This window comes from Lithobates pipiens, unplaced genomic scaffold, assembly GCF_037356315.1.
Source record: "Lithobates pipiens isolate NorthernLeopardFrog02 unplaced genomic scaffold, aLitPip1_a1.2 Scaffold_30, whole genome shotgun sequence".
In the NCBI taxonomy this organism is placed as follows: domain Eukaryota; kingdom Metazoa; phylum Chordata; class Amphibia; order Anura; family Ranidae; genus Lithobates; species Lithobates pipiens.
The window spans coordinates 163477374-163495229 of NW_027507791.1; the positions used below are offsets into that span (position 1 = coordinate 163477374).

At 49.1% G+C, this 17856-nt stretch overlaps 6 pseudogenes; 1 reads left to right on the forward strand and 5 right to left on the reverse strand.

Annotated features, from left to right (window-relative positions):
- Positions 1–2681: 2681 nt before the first annotated feature.
- On the forward strand, positions 2682–2800 carry LOC143948834 (5S ribosomal RNA; annotated as a pseudogene).
- Positions 2801–3522: 722 nt separating this feature from the next.
- LOC143949319 (5S ribosomal RNA) lies at positions 3523–3641 on the reverse strand (annotated as a pseudogene).
- A 378-nt stretch (positions 3642–4019) lies between these two features.
- LOC143948248 (5S ribosomal RNA) lies at positions 4020–4138 on the reverse strand (annotated as a pseudogene).
- A 101-nt stretch (positions 4139–4239) lies between these two features.
- LOC143950062 (5S ribosomal RNA) lies at positions 4240–4358 on the reverse strand (annotated as a pseudogene).
- Positions 4359–4678: 320 nt separating this feature from the next.
- Positions 4679–4797, reverse strand: LOC143946955 (5S ribosomal RNA; annotated as a pseudogene).
- Positions 4798–16990: 12193 nt separating this feature from the next.
- On the reverse strand, positions 16991–17109 carry LOC143948604 (5S ribosomal RNA; annotated as a pseudogene).
- Between the last annotated feature and the right edge of the window lie 747 nt (positions 17110–17856).

Below are 17856 nucleotides of genomic sequence, written 5' to 3' on the forward strand. Positions count from 1 at the left end.
CTTTCAAAAGATTTTTATTGGATTTTATCACATACAGATATAACAAAACAAAAGATAAGGAAATAAAGAAAGGTAAGGTAGGTTAGGTTATTGGACACAGTAAAACAAAAAAAATACCTGGTACATACCTATTATTATTATTATTATTATTACTATCATAATGCAGAGAGATACTCAGTTAATGTCAGAGATACTCGGTTAATGTCAGAAAAGCAATAAAACTGTTTACATCGTTAGCAAGCGATAGTTACATTCCTCTTAGTATGTGCAGCATGTCTGGTAGCAAATGGATGGTTTTGTGAACATTTTGCGTTACCGTACAATTAGCGTTAGAACTCATCGAAGTGAATAGATTTAACCGTATTTTGAGATAGTTCACACTAGCCGGTCATCTGCATACAATAGCCTGTCTTCGATATACACCAGCCTATGTTCTGAATACACTAGCCCGTCTTCTGTCTTCTGTATGCCCTAGCCTGTCTTCTGTATACATTAGTCTCTCTGTATAAACTAGCATCTCTGTATACCCCAAACTGTCTTCTGTAAACACTTGTCTCTCTTTATAGCCTGTCTAGCCTTTCTTCTGTACACACTAGCTTCTCTGTATACACTAACCAGGCTTCTATATACAATAGCTTCACTATGCACTAGCCTCTCTGTATAATCTAGCCTCTCTGTATACCCTAGATAGTGTTCTGCATAGACTAGGCTCTCCGTAGAAGCCAGCCTTTATTCTGTATTCACTAGCCTTTCTTCTGTATGCTGTAGTCTTCTATATATACTAGCCTCTCTGTACACCCTTGTATCTCTGTAAACACTGTGTAAACTAGCCAGTCTTATGTATACACTCGCCAACACTACACTCTCTAAATACACTAAACACTCTGTATACCACAGCCTGTCATCTGTATACACTAGACTGTAAAAACTAGCTAGAATACACCAGCCTGTCTTCTGTACCCACTAGAATCTCTGTATACACTACCCAGTCTTCTGTATACACTGTCAGCTTGGATGTATACCCAAGCCTGTCTTCTGTATACACTAGTCTCTCTATATGCACTGTCCTATCTGTATACACTTGACTCTCTCTATACACTAACCTCTCTATATACACTAACATCTTTGTATATACTAGCCTCTCTTTAAACTAGCCTCTCTGTGTACCCCAGCCTCACTGTTTACTCTAGCATCTCTGTAGACTCAAGCCTATATGCATACACGAGTCTGTATTCTGTATTCACTAGCCTTTTTATCTGTATGCTGTAGTCTTCTATATATACTAGCTGCTCTGTACACCCTTACATCTCTGTAAACACTGTGTGAACTAGCCAGTATTATGTATACACTCGCCGACTGTATACACTAGACTCTCTGAATACACTAAACCCTCTGTATACCACAGCCTGTCTTCTGTATACACTTGACTGTAAAAACTAGCTAGAATACACCAGCCTGTCTTCTGTACCCACTAGACTCTCTGTATACACTACCCAGTCTTCTGTATACACTGTCAGCTTGGATGTATACCCAAGCCTGTCTTCTGTATACACTAGTCTCTCTATATGCACTGTCCTTTCTGTATACACTCGACTCCAGCCTCACTGTTTACTCTAGCATCTCTGTATACTCAAGCCTATCTGCATACACGAGTCTATATTCTGTATTCAATAGCCTTTCTTCTGTATTCTGTAGTTTTCTGTATATACTAGCTTCTCTGTACACCCTTGCATCTCTGTAAACACTGTGTAAACTAGCCAGTCTTATGTATACACTCGCCAACTGTATACACTAGACTCTCTGAATACACTAAACCCTCTGTGTATTCTGTATTTACTAGCCTTTCTTCTGTATGCTGTTGTCTTCTATATATACCAGCTTCTCTGTACACCCTAGCACTGTAACAGTGCTAGGTTCCTGTATTAAAGAAACAGAACACCAGCAATAAGGTGTATACTGTGCAGGAGGCACACAGCACCCACTCTAACTTCTGCACTGCAGATGCGTATATTGCAGAAATTGAACACCAGTAATAAAGGGTAGCTTCAGGTGTGTACTGTGCAGGAGGCACATAACACCCACTGTAACAGTGCTAGGTTCCCAAGCAGTAAAGACACTGTCTCTGCCTATCGTCCTCTTTCCCTGACCACTGCAACACACTATACAAGGCCGCCACGTGTGGGGTGTGTACTAAACCCCCCTGAGCTATAATTGGCCACAGGAATCCTGCCTGTGGTGAATTGTGGCTCTCCTCACAGAGGATGTCACATCTGTTCTTATTATTAGAACCTATTATGCTCCTCGTAAACTTTTTCAATTTGGCCGAACGGCTGGACACAAGTTGCCCCCGGTGCGGGAACATGGGGGGAGACATGATGCACATGTTTTGGAGATGCCCGAAGCTGATCCGCTACTGGACGGAGGTGACAGGAACCATTGATGGGGTGTTTGTAACCTCCACCAGGATGGAGGCAAAGTATTGTCTCCTGGGATTAGTTGAAGGAGTTGGAAACCTGGGAAGCAGCCAGATGGCAGTTCTGAGATGCCTATTTCAGGCAAGGAAACTGATTGCCCAACCCTGCTTAGCCTCCAATGTTGGCAATGACATTTTTTCTTTCGCTTGTTTCCCAAGATGACCATGTTGGCGTTTATCAAGATGGTTGAGAGTGCCCGAAGAGATCACCTATGGCCCCATCACCATGAAAGTGCCTGATCTTGTCTGATCTCGGAGGCTAAGCATTGTCGGGCCTGATTAGTAACTGGATGGGAGACCAACTGGGAATACCAGGTGCCGTAGGCTTCTATTTATGTTGTTGGCGTTGACATGTTTTTTTTTTTCCGCTTGTTTCCCAAGGTGATCATCTTGGCATTTGTCAAGAAGGCTAAGAGAACCCAAAGAAATCTCCTACGACCACATCACCCTGAAAGCGCCCGATCTCATCTCATCTCAGAGGCTAAGCAGGGTCCGGCCTGGATAGTACCTAATTACAGGTGCTGTAGGAATCTTTTTATATTGTTGGCTTTGACTTGTTTTTCTTTCGCTTGTTTCCCAAGGTGACCATTTTAGCATCAGTCAAGAGTTTTGAGTATGTCCCGCAGCGTTCGCCTAAGGTCACCTCACCCTGAAAGCTCCCGATCTCAGAGGCTAAGCAGGGTCGGGGTCAGATGGGAGACCGCCAGGGTCTTTGTTGTTGGCGTTGACCTGTTTTTTTTCACTTGTTTCCCAAGATGACCATCTTGGCATTTGTCAAGAGGGTTGAGAGTGTCTAAATAGAACACCTATGGCGCACAATCTAATCTGATCTCGGAGGTCTAGCAGTGTACGGCCTGGTTTATACCTGTATGGGAGACCATCTGTGAATACCAGGTTTTTTTCTTTTTATGTTGTTGGCCTTGACCTGTTTTGTTTTTCACTTGTTTCCCAATTTCTTTGTGCACTCTCAACCCTCTTGACACATGCCAAGATGGTCACCTTGGGAAACAAGGGAAAAAAAACAGGTCAACGCCGACAACATAATGAGAAGCCTACGGCACCTGGTATTCCCAGGCTGTCTCCCATCCAGGTACTAACCAGGCCCATCGCTGCTTAGCCTCTGAGATCAGATGAGATTGGGCTCTCTCAGGGTGATTTGGCCGTAGCCACTCTCTTTGGGCACTCTGAAGCCTCTTGACAAAGGCCAAGATGGTCACCTTGGGAAACAAGCTAAAAAAAACAGGTCAAAGCCAACAACATAAAAAGAAGCCTACGGCATCTGGTATTCCCAGGCGATCTCCCAATCAAGACACTAACCAGGCCAGATCCTTCTATGGCACCTGGTCTTGCCAGACAGTCTCCCATTCGGGTACTAACTAGGCCTGACTCTGCTTAGCCTCTGAAATCAGACGAGATCGGGTGCTTTCAGGGTCATGTGGCCGTAAGTGTTCTCTTCAAGACACGCCCAACCCTCTTGACAAACGCCAAGATGGTCGCCTTGAGAAACAAGCGAAAAAAACAGGTCAAAGCCAACAACATAAAAAGAAGCCTATGGCACCTGGTATTCCCAGGCGGTCTCCCATCCAGGTACTAACCAGGACCGACACTGTTTAGCCTCCGAGATCAGACGAGATTGGGCGCTTTCAGGGTGATGGGGCCGTAGGTGATCTCTTCCGGCACTCTCAACCCTCTTGACAAACGCCAAGATGGTCACCTTGGGAAAAAAGTGAAAAAAAAAACAGGTCAAGGCCAACAACATAAAAAGAAGCCTACCGCACCTAGTATTCCCAGGTGGTCTCCAATCCAGGTACTAGCAAGGCCCAACCCTGTTTAGCCTCTGAGATCAGAGGAGATCGGGCGCTTTCAGGGTTATGTGCCCATAGGCAATCTCTTTGGGCACTCTCAACCCTCTTGACAAATGCCAAGATAGTCACCTTGAGATACAAGCGAAAAAAAAACAGGTCAATGTCAACAACATAAAAAGAAGAATACGGCACCTGGTATTCCAACACCATCTCCCATCCAGGTACTAACTAGGCCCAACCCTTCTTAGCCTCAGAGAAGAGAAGAGATAGGGCTCTTTCAGGGTGATGCTGCTGTAAGTGATCTCTTTGGGCACTCTCAACCCTCTTGACAAATGCCAAGATGGTCACCTTGGGAAACAAGCAAAAAAAAAAACGAATCAATGCCAACAACATAAAAAGAAGCCTACAATAACTGGTATTCCCAGGTGGTCTCCCATCCAGGTACTAACCAGACCCGACTCTTATTAGCCTCCAAGATCAGACGAGATTGGGTGCTTTCAGAGTGATGTGGCCATAGGCAATCTCTTCAGGCACTCTCAACCCTCTTGACAGACACCAAGATGGTCACTTTGGGAAAAAAGCAGAAAAAAACAGGTCAACGCCAACAACATAAAAAGAAGTCTACGACACCTGGTATTCCCAGGCGGTCTCCCATCCAGGTACTAACAAGGCCAGACTCTTCTTAGCCTCCAACATCAAACGAGATCGAGTGCTTTCAGGGTGATGTGCCCGTAGGCAATCTCTTCAGGCACTTTCAACCCCCTTGACAAACGCCAAGATGGTCACCTTGGGAAACAAGCAAAAAAATAAAAAATAAGTTGGAAGCTAGAGACAATACGGCCTGAGTCCTCAATTTAATCCATGCGGTGCATGTACAGGGAAGGCCCTTGCTTATGTTGTCAACGGACGTGGAGAAGGCCTTTGACAGGGTGGCCTGGCACTTTATGCAGGCCACCCTGGAACATATAGGTCTTGGCCCCAACATGATGAGCTGGGTAATGTCGCTTTACTCCGCGGCGTCGGCAGCGGTACGGGTGAACGAGTGGTGCTCGGACACTTTGTCCATCACTATTGGGACGAGGCAGGGTGCCCTCTGTCTCCCCTAATTTTTATTCTGACACTGGAACCACTTATGTGTCACGTTCGCAATGACCCGAATATTACTGGCATATCCAAACCCTCGGCACACCACAAAATTGCGGCGTACGCTGACAATCTAATTTTTTTCGTCTCCAATCCACACATTTCGCTTCCCAATATACTCGCGGCTCTCCGGCGATACGGCAGCCTATCAAACTATAAAATCAATTGCGCCAAGTCGGCTGTATTGAATATATCGGTCCCGGATGGTGAGGCCAAGAGGCTACGCTCCGCTTTTCCATTCTACTGAGCTGAAAAATCTATACGTTACCTGGGCGTTGACATCGCAGTGGATTTGGCGCAATTTTACCCGCTTAATTTTGTCCCTCTCCTGAATAGACTGAAATCTGATTTGGGAAACTGGCATGCTTTAACACTGACCTGGTTCAGGCGCTGTAATGCATTCAAAATGACGGCCCTCCCGCGGATCTTATACTTGTTCCAGACATTACCGATCCGGTTACCCCCAATTTTTTTCAGACAACTGCAGGTGCTGCTCCGGGACTTTATTTGGGCGTGCAAACCGCCCAGAGCCCGTTTGCAATTGCTTGCCAGACCAAAGGACAAGGGGGGTCTGGGTCTCCCAGATCTCAGATAATACTACAGAGCGACTCTGCTAGCGAGAGTCGTTGATTGGCATTGTAATGGGTCACACAAGCAGTGGGTGGAGATGGAGATTGAGGATGGATCCATTCCCCTATTGACCTCCCCGTGGCTCCTGTCCTCCCTACCAAAAGACCTTAGAGATCACCCCGTAGTGGGAGCTACATTGGCTGTTGTGCGGAGGTTGTTCCGCTGCACACACATTGCTCCCCTGCCGTCACCAATGACTCCGGTTATAGGTAATCCAGACTTCCCACCAGGATTTACCAACAAGAAACTGTGACAGTTGACAGTGGTGGGGAAACAGCGTCTGGGAGAGGTGTGGCCCTCGGGAGGGCTCCCGACCATGCAAACTGTCGCTGAGCTTTCTGACCCTCCGCTTGACTTGTTTAGTGCTTATCAACTTCGTCACTTTCTTCTGGCCATACAAAGGGCCCCCTACACTGCTAGAGACCTAACGCCCTATGAATCCATCTGTCACAAAAGGGAACTTGTGTGACACACCCTCTCCCTCCTGTACAACCTATTGAGTAGTCAGGAGGAGGAGTCGACCCCACCATTTATCCACAAATGGGAGAGGGACTTAGGCATCACATTTACCCCACAACAGATAGGGAAGATCCTGACCTTAGTATATAAAGTTTCCATCGCAAACCAATATCAAGAATCAGGATACAAGATAGTCTCACGCTGGTATAGAGTCCCATACCTTCTGAATAAAATGAATAGATCGATCCCGGATGTTTGTTGGAGGTGCAATTCAGATACGGGGACCATGGGACACATTTTCTGGGCATGCCCGGCCTTGAGGAACTTTTGGGTGGAGGTGACCGGGACGATAAAAACTCTCACAAATGTAGATATCGCAGACAACCCAGCAGCGTGCCTTCTACACTTGACCGAACAGCCTGTTCGAAAATACAAAAAAACCCTCACTATGCAACTCCTGAACACCGCCCGGGCCTGCATTCCCACACTGTGGAGGCAGCCTCAGCCCCCATCCAAGGTGCTGTGGTATTCCAAAGTCAATCATATTCTCCGGATGGAAGAATTGACCGCCAGGGGGCGTGGCCTGGACAGCAATGGAGTAGGACGCTTGTGACCTGAGCTCCGCTCCTACCGCGATCTCCTGCAGTGATCCTGGGTGCCCACTGACTATTTTACCTGCAACTTTACCGGTGTAATACCCGTTACTTTCCCGTGTATAACTAGGGATGATGTCTCCGACGAAGAAGCAGTCTGCAGCGGCGGCATCTCTTGAAAAATTCCGGCGGGACCATGAGGGCCAACATGGCGGACAGTCCCCTCCGGCTGCAGAACCTGCTACCTCAGACACGGCGAAGGTGCTTGAGGCGATTTCTACCTGCCAGGCCACACTGACAACTAAGCTTGAAGAGGTCAAGGTGGACGTCTCACTTATCCGGCAAGACATGGCTAAACTGTGTGACAGAGTGAAGGAAACAGAAACCTGGATCAGTCAGGCTGAAGATGTCCTGTTCCCTCTGCAGCATGCCCAGGAGGATGTGCAAAGACAACTCCAGCAGCTGGCGCAGAAACAGGAGGACCTCGAGAATAGGACCCGCAGATCTAACCTCCGATTCATCGGCCTACCGGAGGGCTCCGAGGGGGCTGACCCGGCGACATTTCTGGAATCTCTCCTGATCAAGGCCTATGGTAGGGAGGCGTTCTCTACCTCCTTTATTATCAAAAGGGCCCACAGAATGCCTGCCCGCCCGCCGCCGGAGGGGGCACCTCCCCGCACGTGCATTGCTAAGCTGCTAAACTACCGAGATAGGGATGCTATCCTTCGCCTTACCCGAGAAAAAGGCAACATCCCGTTTCAGAACGGACATATATCGGTGTTTCCCAACTTCTCCGCAGAAGTTCAAAAACGTCGTTCCCGATTCGTGGAAGTTAAGCGGCGCCTCAGGGCACATCACCTCAAATACGCCATGTTGTACCCGGCCAGACTCCGCGTTGTGGGGGAAGATAGGGCCTACTTTTTTGAAGATCCTGAGATGGCGGTATCCTGGTTGGACCAGAGAGACGCGGCTCGAAATCGGCCACCTCGGGACTAAAATCGTTGGAGGATTTGTGAGTTCTCTATCCGCTTGGCGGGCTTTATTGGGCCCTTTCCCTGGGTGGGTGGTGGGGTTGCGGGTCATCTGGACTTGCTGCATGGGACTGCAGAACTTTGACTTTCTCCTGATACATGCCCTTTACTGGACTGCTATGTCCCGCTGCTGAACTGGGCACCGCACCAATGGGAGTGGGGTGGGAAATGGACGCATGGTCCGGCTCCGGCCTACAAGCCGGGTTATGACGAGAGAGGATTTGGTCTTGTCACTGGGTCCATATCTGGCAAAGTCCACCCCCGTGGCTTATTGTTACTGACATTGCCTAGTGTTATATGGTTTGTTTTGGGAAGGGAGCTCCAGCCAAGTTGGGGTGGCTGAGAGCAGGGAGGGTGGGGATGGGTTGTAGTTGTTATGTTACAGTATGTTATGTTCTATGCTTAGTTTATGGCAAAAGCTTTATTTGGTTATGGAACAGAAAAATGTCTCTTTTTTATGTCTACTCTGATAAATATGGGGATGGATACTGTTTTGTCAGGTGGTGTGGGTACTATTTTTCTCCTTGTGATATTGGTTGAGACCATGTCATGGGTACCCTTAAGTTACTGACGTGGAATGTCAGGGGAATTCGGATAAAATTAAGAGGGCAGCAGTGTTTGGGTGTCTTAAAACTTATAGAGCGGATATCACAGTTCTGGTGGAGACGCATGTAACTGGGAGATTGCAAATAGCTTTGCGTCGCCCGTGGATTGGCTGGGCCTACCACGCCACCCATACGTCCTATTCTCGCGGGGTGTCTGTATTGATATCTAAGACGGCACAGTTTTCCTTGGTTTCTTTACAGACAGACCCACAGGGCAGATATATATTTATACACTGCTTATTGCACGGCGAACAGTACATTATTCTCGCCTATTACGTACCCCCACCCTACGATCATAGACTAATTACAGAGGGATTATTTTTTATGGCTCAACACCCTAAAGGTCCCAGCGATTTGGCTGGGAGATTTTAATATGGTTTTGAATCCAGGGGTGGATAGAATGAGCTCTACTCGGGGGGACCATCCACAGGGGGACACTGGCCTAGGTCGCACGTTTCAGGAATTCTCTCTTACAGATCTATGGCGATTTAAATATCAGGCTAAACGTGTTTTTTTTTGTAAAATCAGTTTTTATTGAATTTTTAATGGCATACAAAATCGCCCACGCAGGGGCCAAACATTTCCCACACAGGGGTAATCTTCCAAATGTGGCAACAGGCCACAGAAAGGCACATTACATAACACATATCCTGCCTCTGATGCAGCAACCGACCACAACAGGGCAAAACAACACAAATCTAACCTTATCTATCTATACCCCACTGTGGGGAGAGGATATTTTAGGATAATTCGTGCTAAGTATTAAAATGACTGGATAAGGTGTCATAAGTGCAGGTGGGTCAGCCTATAACCGTACTACATCTATAACGATGAACTATGGGTCATTCACTACATCCGTTGCCGTAGTGTTATCATCCAACCAGCAGCTCCACACCTTCTCAAATTTCCGTGGGCAACCCCTGCTCAAGTAGGTGGCCCTATAGAGGGGTAAGCTAGCGTTCACCAGGTTTTTCCAGAATTTAATAGAGGGGGGAGACGATTGTTTCCAGGTCATGGTGATGGCCTTACGTGCATAGTAGAGTAACAGGGATATGAGTGTTTTCCTAGCCCTGAGGATCGACATTTGTTCCACCAGCCCCAGCAGACAATATTTAGGATCGTAAGGAACATTCACCTCTGTGGCCTTACCTATCACCAGGAGAACTTCTTTCCAAAAGCATACAATCGCTGGGCAAGCCCAGAAATCTTGTGGAGTCTGTGGGGCGTGAAGTAGACTCTGTGTACAATTTTGTATTGGACCAATTTGTCCCTGGCTGAAACCAAAGGGGAGAACGGGAAATCCCAAACCTCCCTCCAGTCATCGTCATCCAACTCCGGTATGTCCACCACCCATTTCCTGCGGAGGGAGGACAGCTCGGGGACGGCAGCAACCAGTAGGGACCCGTAAATCTGAGACATGGGTTTCTCCAGGTCTTTTACCCGAAGGATGGATTCAAGCTCAGAGTATTCCAGTACAACCGGTTGTCCCAAAAATTGACAGCGATAAGCATGTGCGATTTGAAGACGGAAGTGGGCCCATGCAGGCACATTAAATTTATCACGCAGGATATGAAAGGGAGTGAGTTCCCCGTTGGTAACGACATGCTTGAGCGTCAGTATTCTACACTTGGCCCAGGCCTGAGGGTCCGGGATGGTATTAAACTGCGGAAGGCTAGGATTCAGCCACAGGGGGGTGTGAGGAGACCAGGAGTTCGGCAGGGACGCCCTCAGTGCCTCTCCCACCCTCCATGCCCTTAAAGTTGTGCGCATAGAAGGGGTGAGGCAGTGAGGTGTTATTGGCCCCCTGAAAACCAACCCCCTTAAGGCCTCCAGAGACCCCACTATAGCGGCCTCCAGGACCGTTGCAGCATTGGTCAAGTCCGGCTGCAGCCACCAGTGGACGGTTACAAGCTGGGTAGCTAGGAAATATTTGTGGCAGTCAGGAAGAGCCAACCCTCCACTACCCACAGGCCTGGTGAGCGTGGTGTATTTGAATCTAGGGGATTTGGGCCCCCAGATGAAGGAGAGAAAAAGTTGTTTCAGAGAGTTAAAGAAGGCTTTAGTCAGCCATTGTGGGGAGTTCCTAAATATGTATGTAAGTTTGGGAAGGACCTTCATTTTAAGAAGGTTTATGCGGCCGATAAGAGAGAGGGGAAGATTGCCCCATGCCTTTAATTTGGACTTGATTTCTATCAGAACAGGTTCAAGATTGAGCCGGACAAAGTCCTTGCTCTCTCTTGAAATGACAATACCCAAATAGGTAAACCTATCCACCCATTGAAGCGTGGTGGAGGATGGTGAGGTCCTGGCCCCCTCATCCACCGGAAAGAGCTGAGATTTATGCCAATTCACCTTCAACCCGGTGAAGGCAGAGAAAGCATCCATGATTCCAAGTGCGCCCCGCAGAGAATCACCAGAATCATTTAAAAAAAGGAGAAGATCATCCGCATAGAGGGCCACTCTCTCCTCCAGCCAGCCCACCCGAAGACCACGGACCTCGGCCGAACTCCGAAGAGCCTCAGCAATAGGCTCCATGGCTAGGGCGAACAAGGCCGGGGAGAGAGGGCACCCCTGCCTGGTGCCCCGCTGCAGGGGGAACGAGGGCGACAAGGAGCCATTCAGTTTAATGCATGCCATAGGACCGGTGTATAATGTACGTATCCAGGCAATAAACCGCAGTGGAAAACCCATTCTTCTAAGGACCTCCCACAGATACACCCACTCCACTGTATCAAATGCTTTCTCCATATCAAGGGTGGCCAGGCTAAACGTGTTTACTCCTGTTTCTCTGCAGTTGTTACCCAGGCTAGTAGACACGGGCTATTATGCTAGATCATTGTCAGACCACACCCCTTGCTGGGCAACTTTTTCCTTGACCCGGCCTACTGGACCGAAACCATGGCGGCTTCACCCCTTCTGGTTAACCGCCTTGAGTGACATCGAAGACTTAGGGGATGAATGGCGGTTTTTCTTTACTACTAATCAGGGAACGGCTCTGGTTGATTGTACCTGGGAGGCTTTTAAACTGCACGTATGCTCCACTTTAACACACCGGATTAACCGGTTGAAGCGTACCTCCAAGACTTTGCTGTCTAATGCCCTACGGGAGCTGGACTCGGTGACCACTGACTTCACCACTGACCCCACACCTGCTAAGGCCCAGATATTAAGACACCACACAAGGATAGTAGATCACCTCCACACTGAACAGGCTAAGCAAAAGTTGTTTTTTGTTAAGCAACGGGTGTTTGAACAGGGAGAGAGGGGGCGGGAAAGTTGTTGGCCTACTTGGCGCATCGGGACTCCAACCCCCCGGTGGTGGTTTCGTTGACTGACAATGGGGGTGCGGAGGTGACTGATCCGCCAACAGTGGCCACCATGTTTCGTGCTTACTATGCTGCCCTCTATGAGTCGCAGGTACATAGGCCGAGGACTGAGACAGGGGCATACCTCCGAGCTGTCTCTCTTCCCCACCTGTCCGAGGCTCAGGTTGAGTCTCTTGAGGCCCCGATATCGGCAGATGATATTAGGCTAGCGGTGGCATCCCTTGCAGCGGCTAAGGCCCCTGGACTGGATGGTATTCCTCTGGATTTTTATGCCCACTACTCTGAGATACTAGTGCCAGAATTGTTGAGATTATATACACACATATTTGAATCCGAGTCCCTACCTGATACTCTAAGGCAGGCAGTTATTATAGTGATACCCAAGCCAGGAAAGGATCCCCACTCCCCGGATTCCTACCGCCCCATCTCGCTGCTCCAAGCAGATATTAAAATTTTGGCTAAAGTACTTGCCACCCGTTTGAGTGGCATCATCCTATCACTTATTCACCCTGATCAAACGGGATTTATGCCCGGGAAAAACACGGCCATTAATATCCGTCGGTTATATATGAATATCCAGGCTGAGCATGACAGAGTGGGATCGAGGGTGGTGGTGTCACTGGATGCCGCTAAGGCGTTTGATTCCATTGAGTGGAATTATCTTTGGGAATGCTTGGGTAAATTTGGGTTTGGCCCCAATTTTATTAAATGGATTACTCTCCTATACTATCGCCCCAATGGCTAGAGTAGCGGTTAATGGATGGGTGTCGGACCCCTTTCAGTTGGGCCGTGGCACACGTCAGGGTTGTCCGCTCTCTCCTATGCTATATGCTTTGGCGGCAGAACCGTTGGCTGCTGCACTTCGGGCACACCCGGCTGTAGTAGGCCTCCGACGCGGCTCTCTGGTGGAGTCGGTGAGTATGTATGCGGATGATACTTTACTGTATTTAGAGGACTCGGGTCAGTCGTTGGGAGCTGCCCTGGGGGTCATAGAGGAGTTTGGTGGTCATTCCGGTCTGCGTATTAATTGGACCAAGTCACAGGTTTTACCCATTGACTTGTCCCCCCCCGGACCAGAGTGCGGCTTCTCTCCCGTTTTCCAGGGTATCCTCCATCCAGTATTTGGGAGTGCAGGTTACGAGGGAGCCCAGGGAGTATATTCATCTCATTCTTGAACCACTGCTTCTGTATGTGCGGGAGAAAACGAAGGCATGGTCCCGTCTCCCCATTGGGGTTATGGGACGGATCAATATTACTAAAATGATCCTCCTGCCGAAACTCCTTTATGTACTTTGGCATTCCCCTGTCATGGTCCCTGTGGCGTTCTTTAAAACATTAGACGGTGTCTTAAACACCTTTATCTGGGGCCCCTCTAGACATAAGTTGGCATGGAACACACTTAAAAACCCGACCTCTATGGGGGGATAGGCTCTCCCTGATTTCCACACATACTACATAGCAGCCCAGGTTTCCCATTTTTATCACCTCCATAGAGCGGATAGTAACAGATACCAGGCCTCGGTGGGCGGGAGGGCTGAATCCCCTGTTGACACTCCACTTCAGATGATTTTTCGGGGTGGTGGGGTTAGGGATGCCCGGTTCCGGATCCTGCCACACCACCGGAGTATTTGGAAGCTAGCCCTTCGATTACTGGGAGCTGACTATCACCACTCACACACACCGTTATGGCGCAACCCCTACTTCGTAAGTTGTTTGGCTTACCAGATGTAGACTTGTGGGCTTCTAGGGGGATACTTTATCTGCACCAGGTGGTGTCTCCTATGGGCGTAAGGGATTTTCCCTCCCTACAAGTGGAATTTAACATACCCCCTCATATGCACTTTCGCTACTTGCAATTGCGACACGCGCTCCGTGCGCAATTTGCTCAGGACTTCCCGAATGTACAGTCGTTGGCTTTGACAGATGTAATTATGGGGGACACACCGACTAAATAGATCTCGACTCTATACAGCCTACTCCGGGCCCGCTTGGTGGCGCAAATCACTGAACGGGTTAGGTTGAGATGGGAAGAGGATATAGGTCCCTTTGATGGGGAGGAATGGGAGGATGACCTTGAGAACATTAAACAGGCTTCGCTTAACCTACCTGACCGACTAACGCAGTACTATGTGATGCACAAGTCCAATCTCACCCCTGTCCGGATAGCTAAGTATCACCCTGACTATGACCCAAAGTGTCCCAGATGCTCTTGTACGACTGGTACTTTCTACCATCTTCTCTGGCAATGCCCAATGGTCCAGGAGTATTGGGGGAAGATTGTCAAGTTTCTACACGACCACATGGGTTCACCCCTTCAACTTGACCATAAGAGTTGCCTACTCAGCATATTTCCTGATACCTCTGTTGATAAATACTTGGCTACATTTTTGCACTCTACGCTGTTTACTGCACGAAAGCTAGTGGCTAAATACTGGATGCGTCCAACCATGCCTACCATGCGGGAATGGGTAATGGACATTAATAGTAAGCTACCCTTGGTTAAACTGGTATATAGACATTGTGGGTGTCCAGCCAAATACCACAAAATATGGGATAGGTGGGTGGAAAATTTACATACATGTGTGGAGTGAGCTGTGTTGGAGTTTATATTATCATTGTCAGGAACTTTCCTTAATGTAAGATGTATTACTGTCCGTCACCTATGAAGTGGCTGATGTTTGTACCTACTGTAATGCCTTGTTATAACTGAGTTGTTCAATAAACTTGTGCTGTTTTAACAAAAAAAAAAAGAATTGACCGCCACCCTTCACAACACTGAAGAGGCATTTAAGCCGCGTACACACGTAGCCGTCTGTCCGACGTACTTAGTCTGGCGGACTTCCCGCCAGACTGTCCGTCGGACTTTCCGAACGGGCTACTTGCCCACACACGGCACTTTTTCAGTGGACAAATACGGAGTACTAAGTCCGCCGTACTATCCGCCCTACTTTTGAAATGAACGGACTCGCCCACACGCGGAAGAAAGTCCGCTCATTTCGAGCGCGTCTCCAGGTAGGCGGGGCCCGCGAAGGATACGTCGCTGGACCCGCCGCCTGGCTCATTGTGAGCGGAGGACTCAGTGAGGCAACATCTGAAGAAGAAGAAGAAGAAGAGAAGGACAGAAGAACGGAAGGCGGCGGTGGCGGCGGCAGAAAACTGGGCTACCTCCTGTAAAAGAGCTAGAAGAAGGCGCGGTGGCCCGGCAGAAGAACCGAAGAGGGGGACAAGACCCCCGAAGTCGGAAGAAGAGGCCGGCGGCGAGGAAGAAAGCCGGGCTCCTCCGCTAGCAAAAGAGCTACAAGAAGATAGCGGAGGAGTCCGGCGAGAAGACCCCCGAAGACGGAAGACCCCCGGAGCTGTGCAATAAACTATTTTAACCCTTGTGTGTTGTGTTTTTTTTGTACTTTATTTTACAGGTGAATGGGTAGGGGTACATTATACCCCATACTCATTCGCATAGGGTGGGGGGCCGGTATCCGGGGGCCCCCTTATTAAAGGGGGCTCCCGGATTCTGATAAGCCCCCCGCCCGCAGACCCCGACAACCAACGGCCAGGGTTGTCAGGAAGAGGCCCTTTTCCTCATCAACATGGGGACAAGGTGCTTTGGGGTGGGGGGGCCGCGCGGCCCCCCCTTCCCCAAGGCACCCCCCATGTTAAGGGCACGCGGCCTGGTGCGGCTCAGGAGGGGGGGCGCTCGCTCGTCCCCCCTTTCCTGGCCGGCCGGGTAGCGTGCTCGGACAAGGGTCTGATGTGGACTTGGGGGGAACCCCCACGCCGATTTTTTTCGGCGTTGGGGTTCCCCTTTAAGTCCATATCAGGCGGCGGGTCCAGCGACCTATCCTTCGCGGGCCCTCGCCTACCTGGAGACCCGCTCGAAATGAGCGGACTTTTCCGAAATGCGAGTCCGGCGGGAAGATTGGAGTGTAAAACTACTTTCTAAGTCCGCCGTACTTTCGGGTCAAAAAAGTATGCCGGAGGCTACACACGGGGGGATTATCCGGCGGACTTGAGTTTGCCAGACTTTTCCACCCGCTTGTTTGATCGTGTGTACACGGCATTAGTGTTACATGGAGGCCCTGGAGGTATTTTCCTGGTACTCGAGACTACATTCGGGAGGTGAGCAGCGCCACTGTCCCAGAAAACGACTGAACATCTAACGTTTACCTACGTAGGCCATGTCTGCCCTGGGTGGCATTCCCCCCCCCCCCCCTCCCTTTTTGTCTTTATTTTTCTTTTTTTCCCCGCCGCCATCCCCCCCCCCCTCCTCTCTCTCCGTCTTTGCACTCTCTTCTCCCCCCGTCCTCCCTTTTGACTATGCCTTGTCTCCTTACTAGCCTTCGGGACCCAGAAGAACCCCAGGGTTCTGGACACGACCGGCTCATATTTTACTCTGGTTCACATAGGTCATGATAAGCTGGCTCGCTGTGGTCCCAGTTGTTCTCCATGATTACATTTGTCCGAACGGAGCTGCACTAGTTATACTGTACTACACGTCGGAGGTGGGGTTTCTCTCTTTTCTGCATGAAACTGTAGGACTCCCCTCTGAGAACCCAGAGTTATTTGGCTGCCTATTTTTTGTTACCATGTAATTGTGACCCTGGGTCATGCTGTATGGTTGACTGTTATATTTATGTTGTTCTACTTATACTTAATAAAAGAATTAAAAAAATAAAATAAATAAGTCAATGCCAACAACTTAAAAAAAAAGCCTATGGCATCGAGAAATCCCAGGCGGTCTCCCATCCAGGTACTAACCAGGTCCCAACCCTGCTTAGCCTCTGAGATCAAATGAGATTTGGCTCTTTCAGGGTGATGCAGCCATAGTAGATTTTTTCAGGCACGCTCAACCCTCTTGACACATGCCAAGATGGTCACCTTGGGAAACAAGGGAAAAAAAACAGGTCAACGCCGACAACATAATGAGAAGCCTACGGCACCTGGTATTCCCAGGCTGTCTCCCATCCAGGTACTAACCAGGCCCACTGCTGCTTAGCCTCCGAGATCAGATGAGATTGGGCTCTTTCAGGGTGATTTGGCCATAGGCACTCTCTTTGGGCACTCTGAAGACTCTTGACAAAGGCCAAGATGGTCACCTTGGGAAACAAGCTAAAAAAAACAGGTCAAAGCCAACAACATAAAAAGAAGCCTACGGCATCCAGTATTCCCAGGCGATCTCCCAATCAAGACACTAACCAGACCAGGTCCTTCTATGGCACCTGGTCTTCCCAGGCAGTCTCCCATCCAGGTACTAACCAGGCCTGACGCTGCTTAGCCTCTGAAATCAGACGAGATCGGGTGCTTTCAGGTTGATGTGGCCGTAAGCGTTCTCTTCAAGACACGCCCAACCCTCTTGACAAACGCCAAGATGGTCGCCTTGAGAAACAAGCAAAAAAAACAGGTCAAAGACAACAACATAAAAAGAAGCCTATGGGCTTACAGCGGACCTTAAAAGATGGGACCCACTAGCTCTGTCATGGTTCGGACGCTGTAATGTGTTGAAGATGAACGCGATGCCACGACTTCTGTATCTACTACAAGCCTTACCTATCAAAATACCCCAGACTTTCTTTCATGCGGTTCGCTCAATCTTTATCAAGTTCCTCTGGCGCGGCAAACATACGCGTATTGGTAGGGCAATGCTATTGCGACCGAAATTGCGGGGAGGTATTGGCTTCCCGGAACCCTGCTCTATATTACACAGCGACGCACATGACACGGGTGGTTGACTGGTGCCGGCATGGGGAACTGAAGCTATGGGTCAAGCTAGAGCAGGAGATGGCGCGGGTTCCAC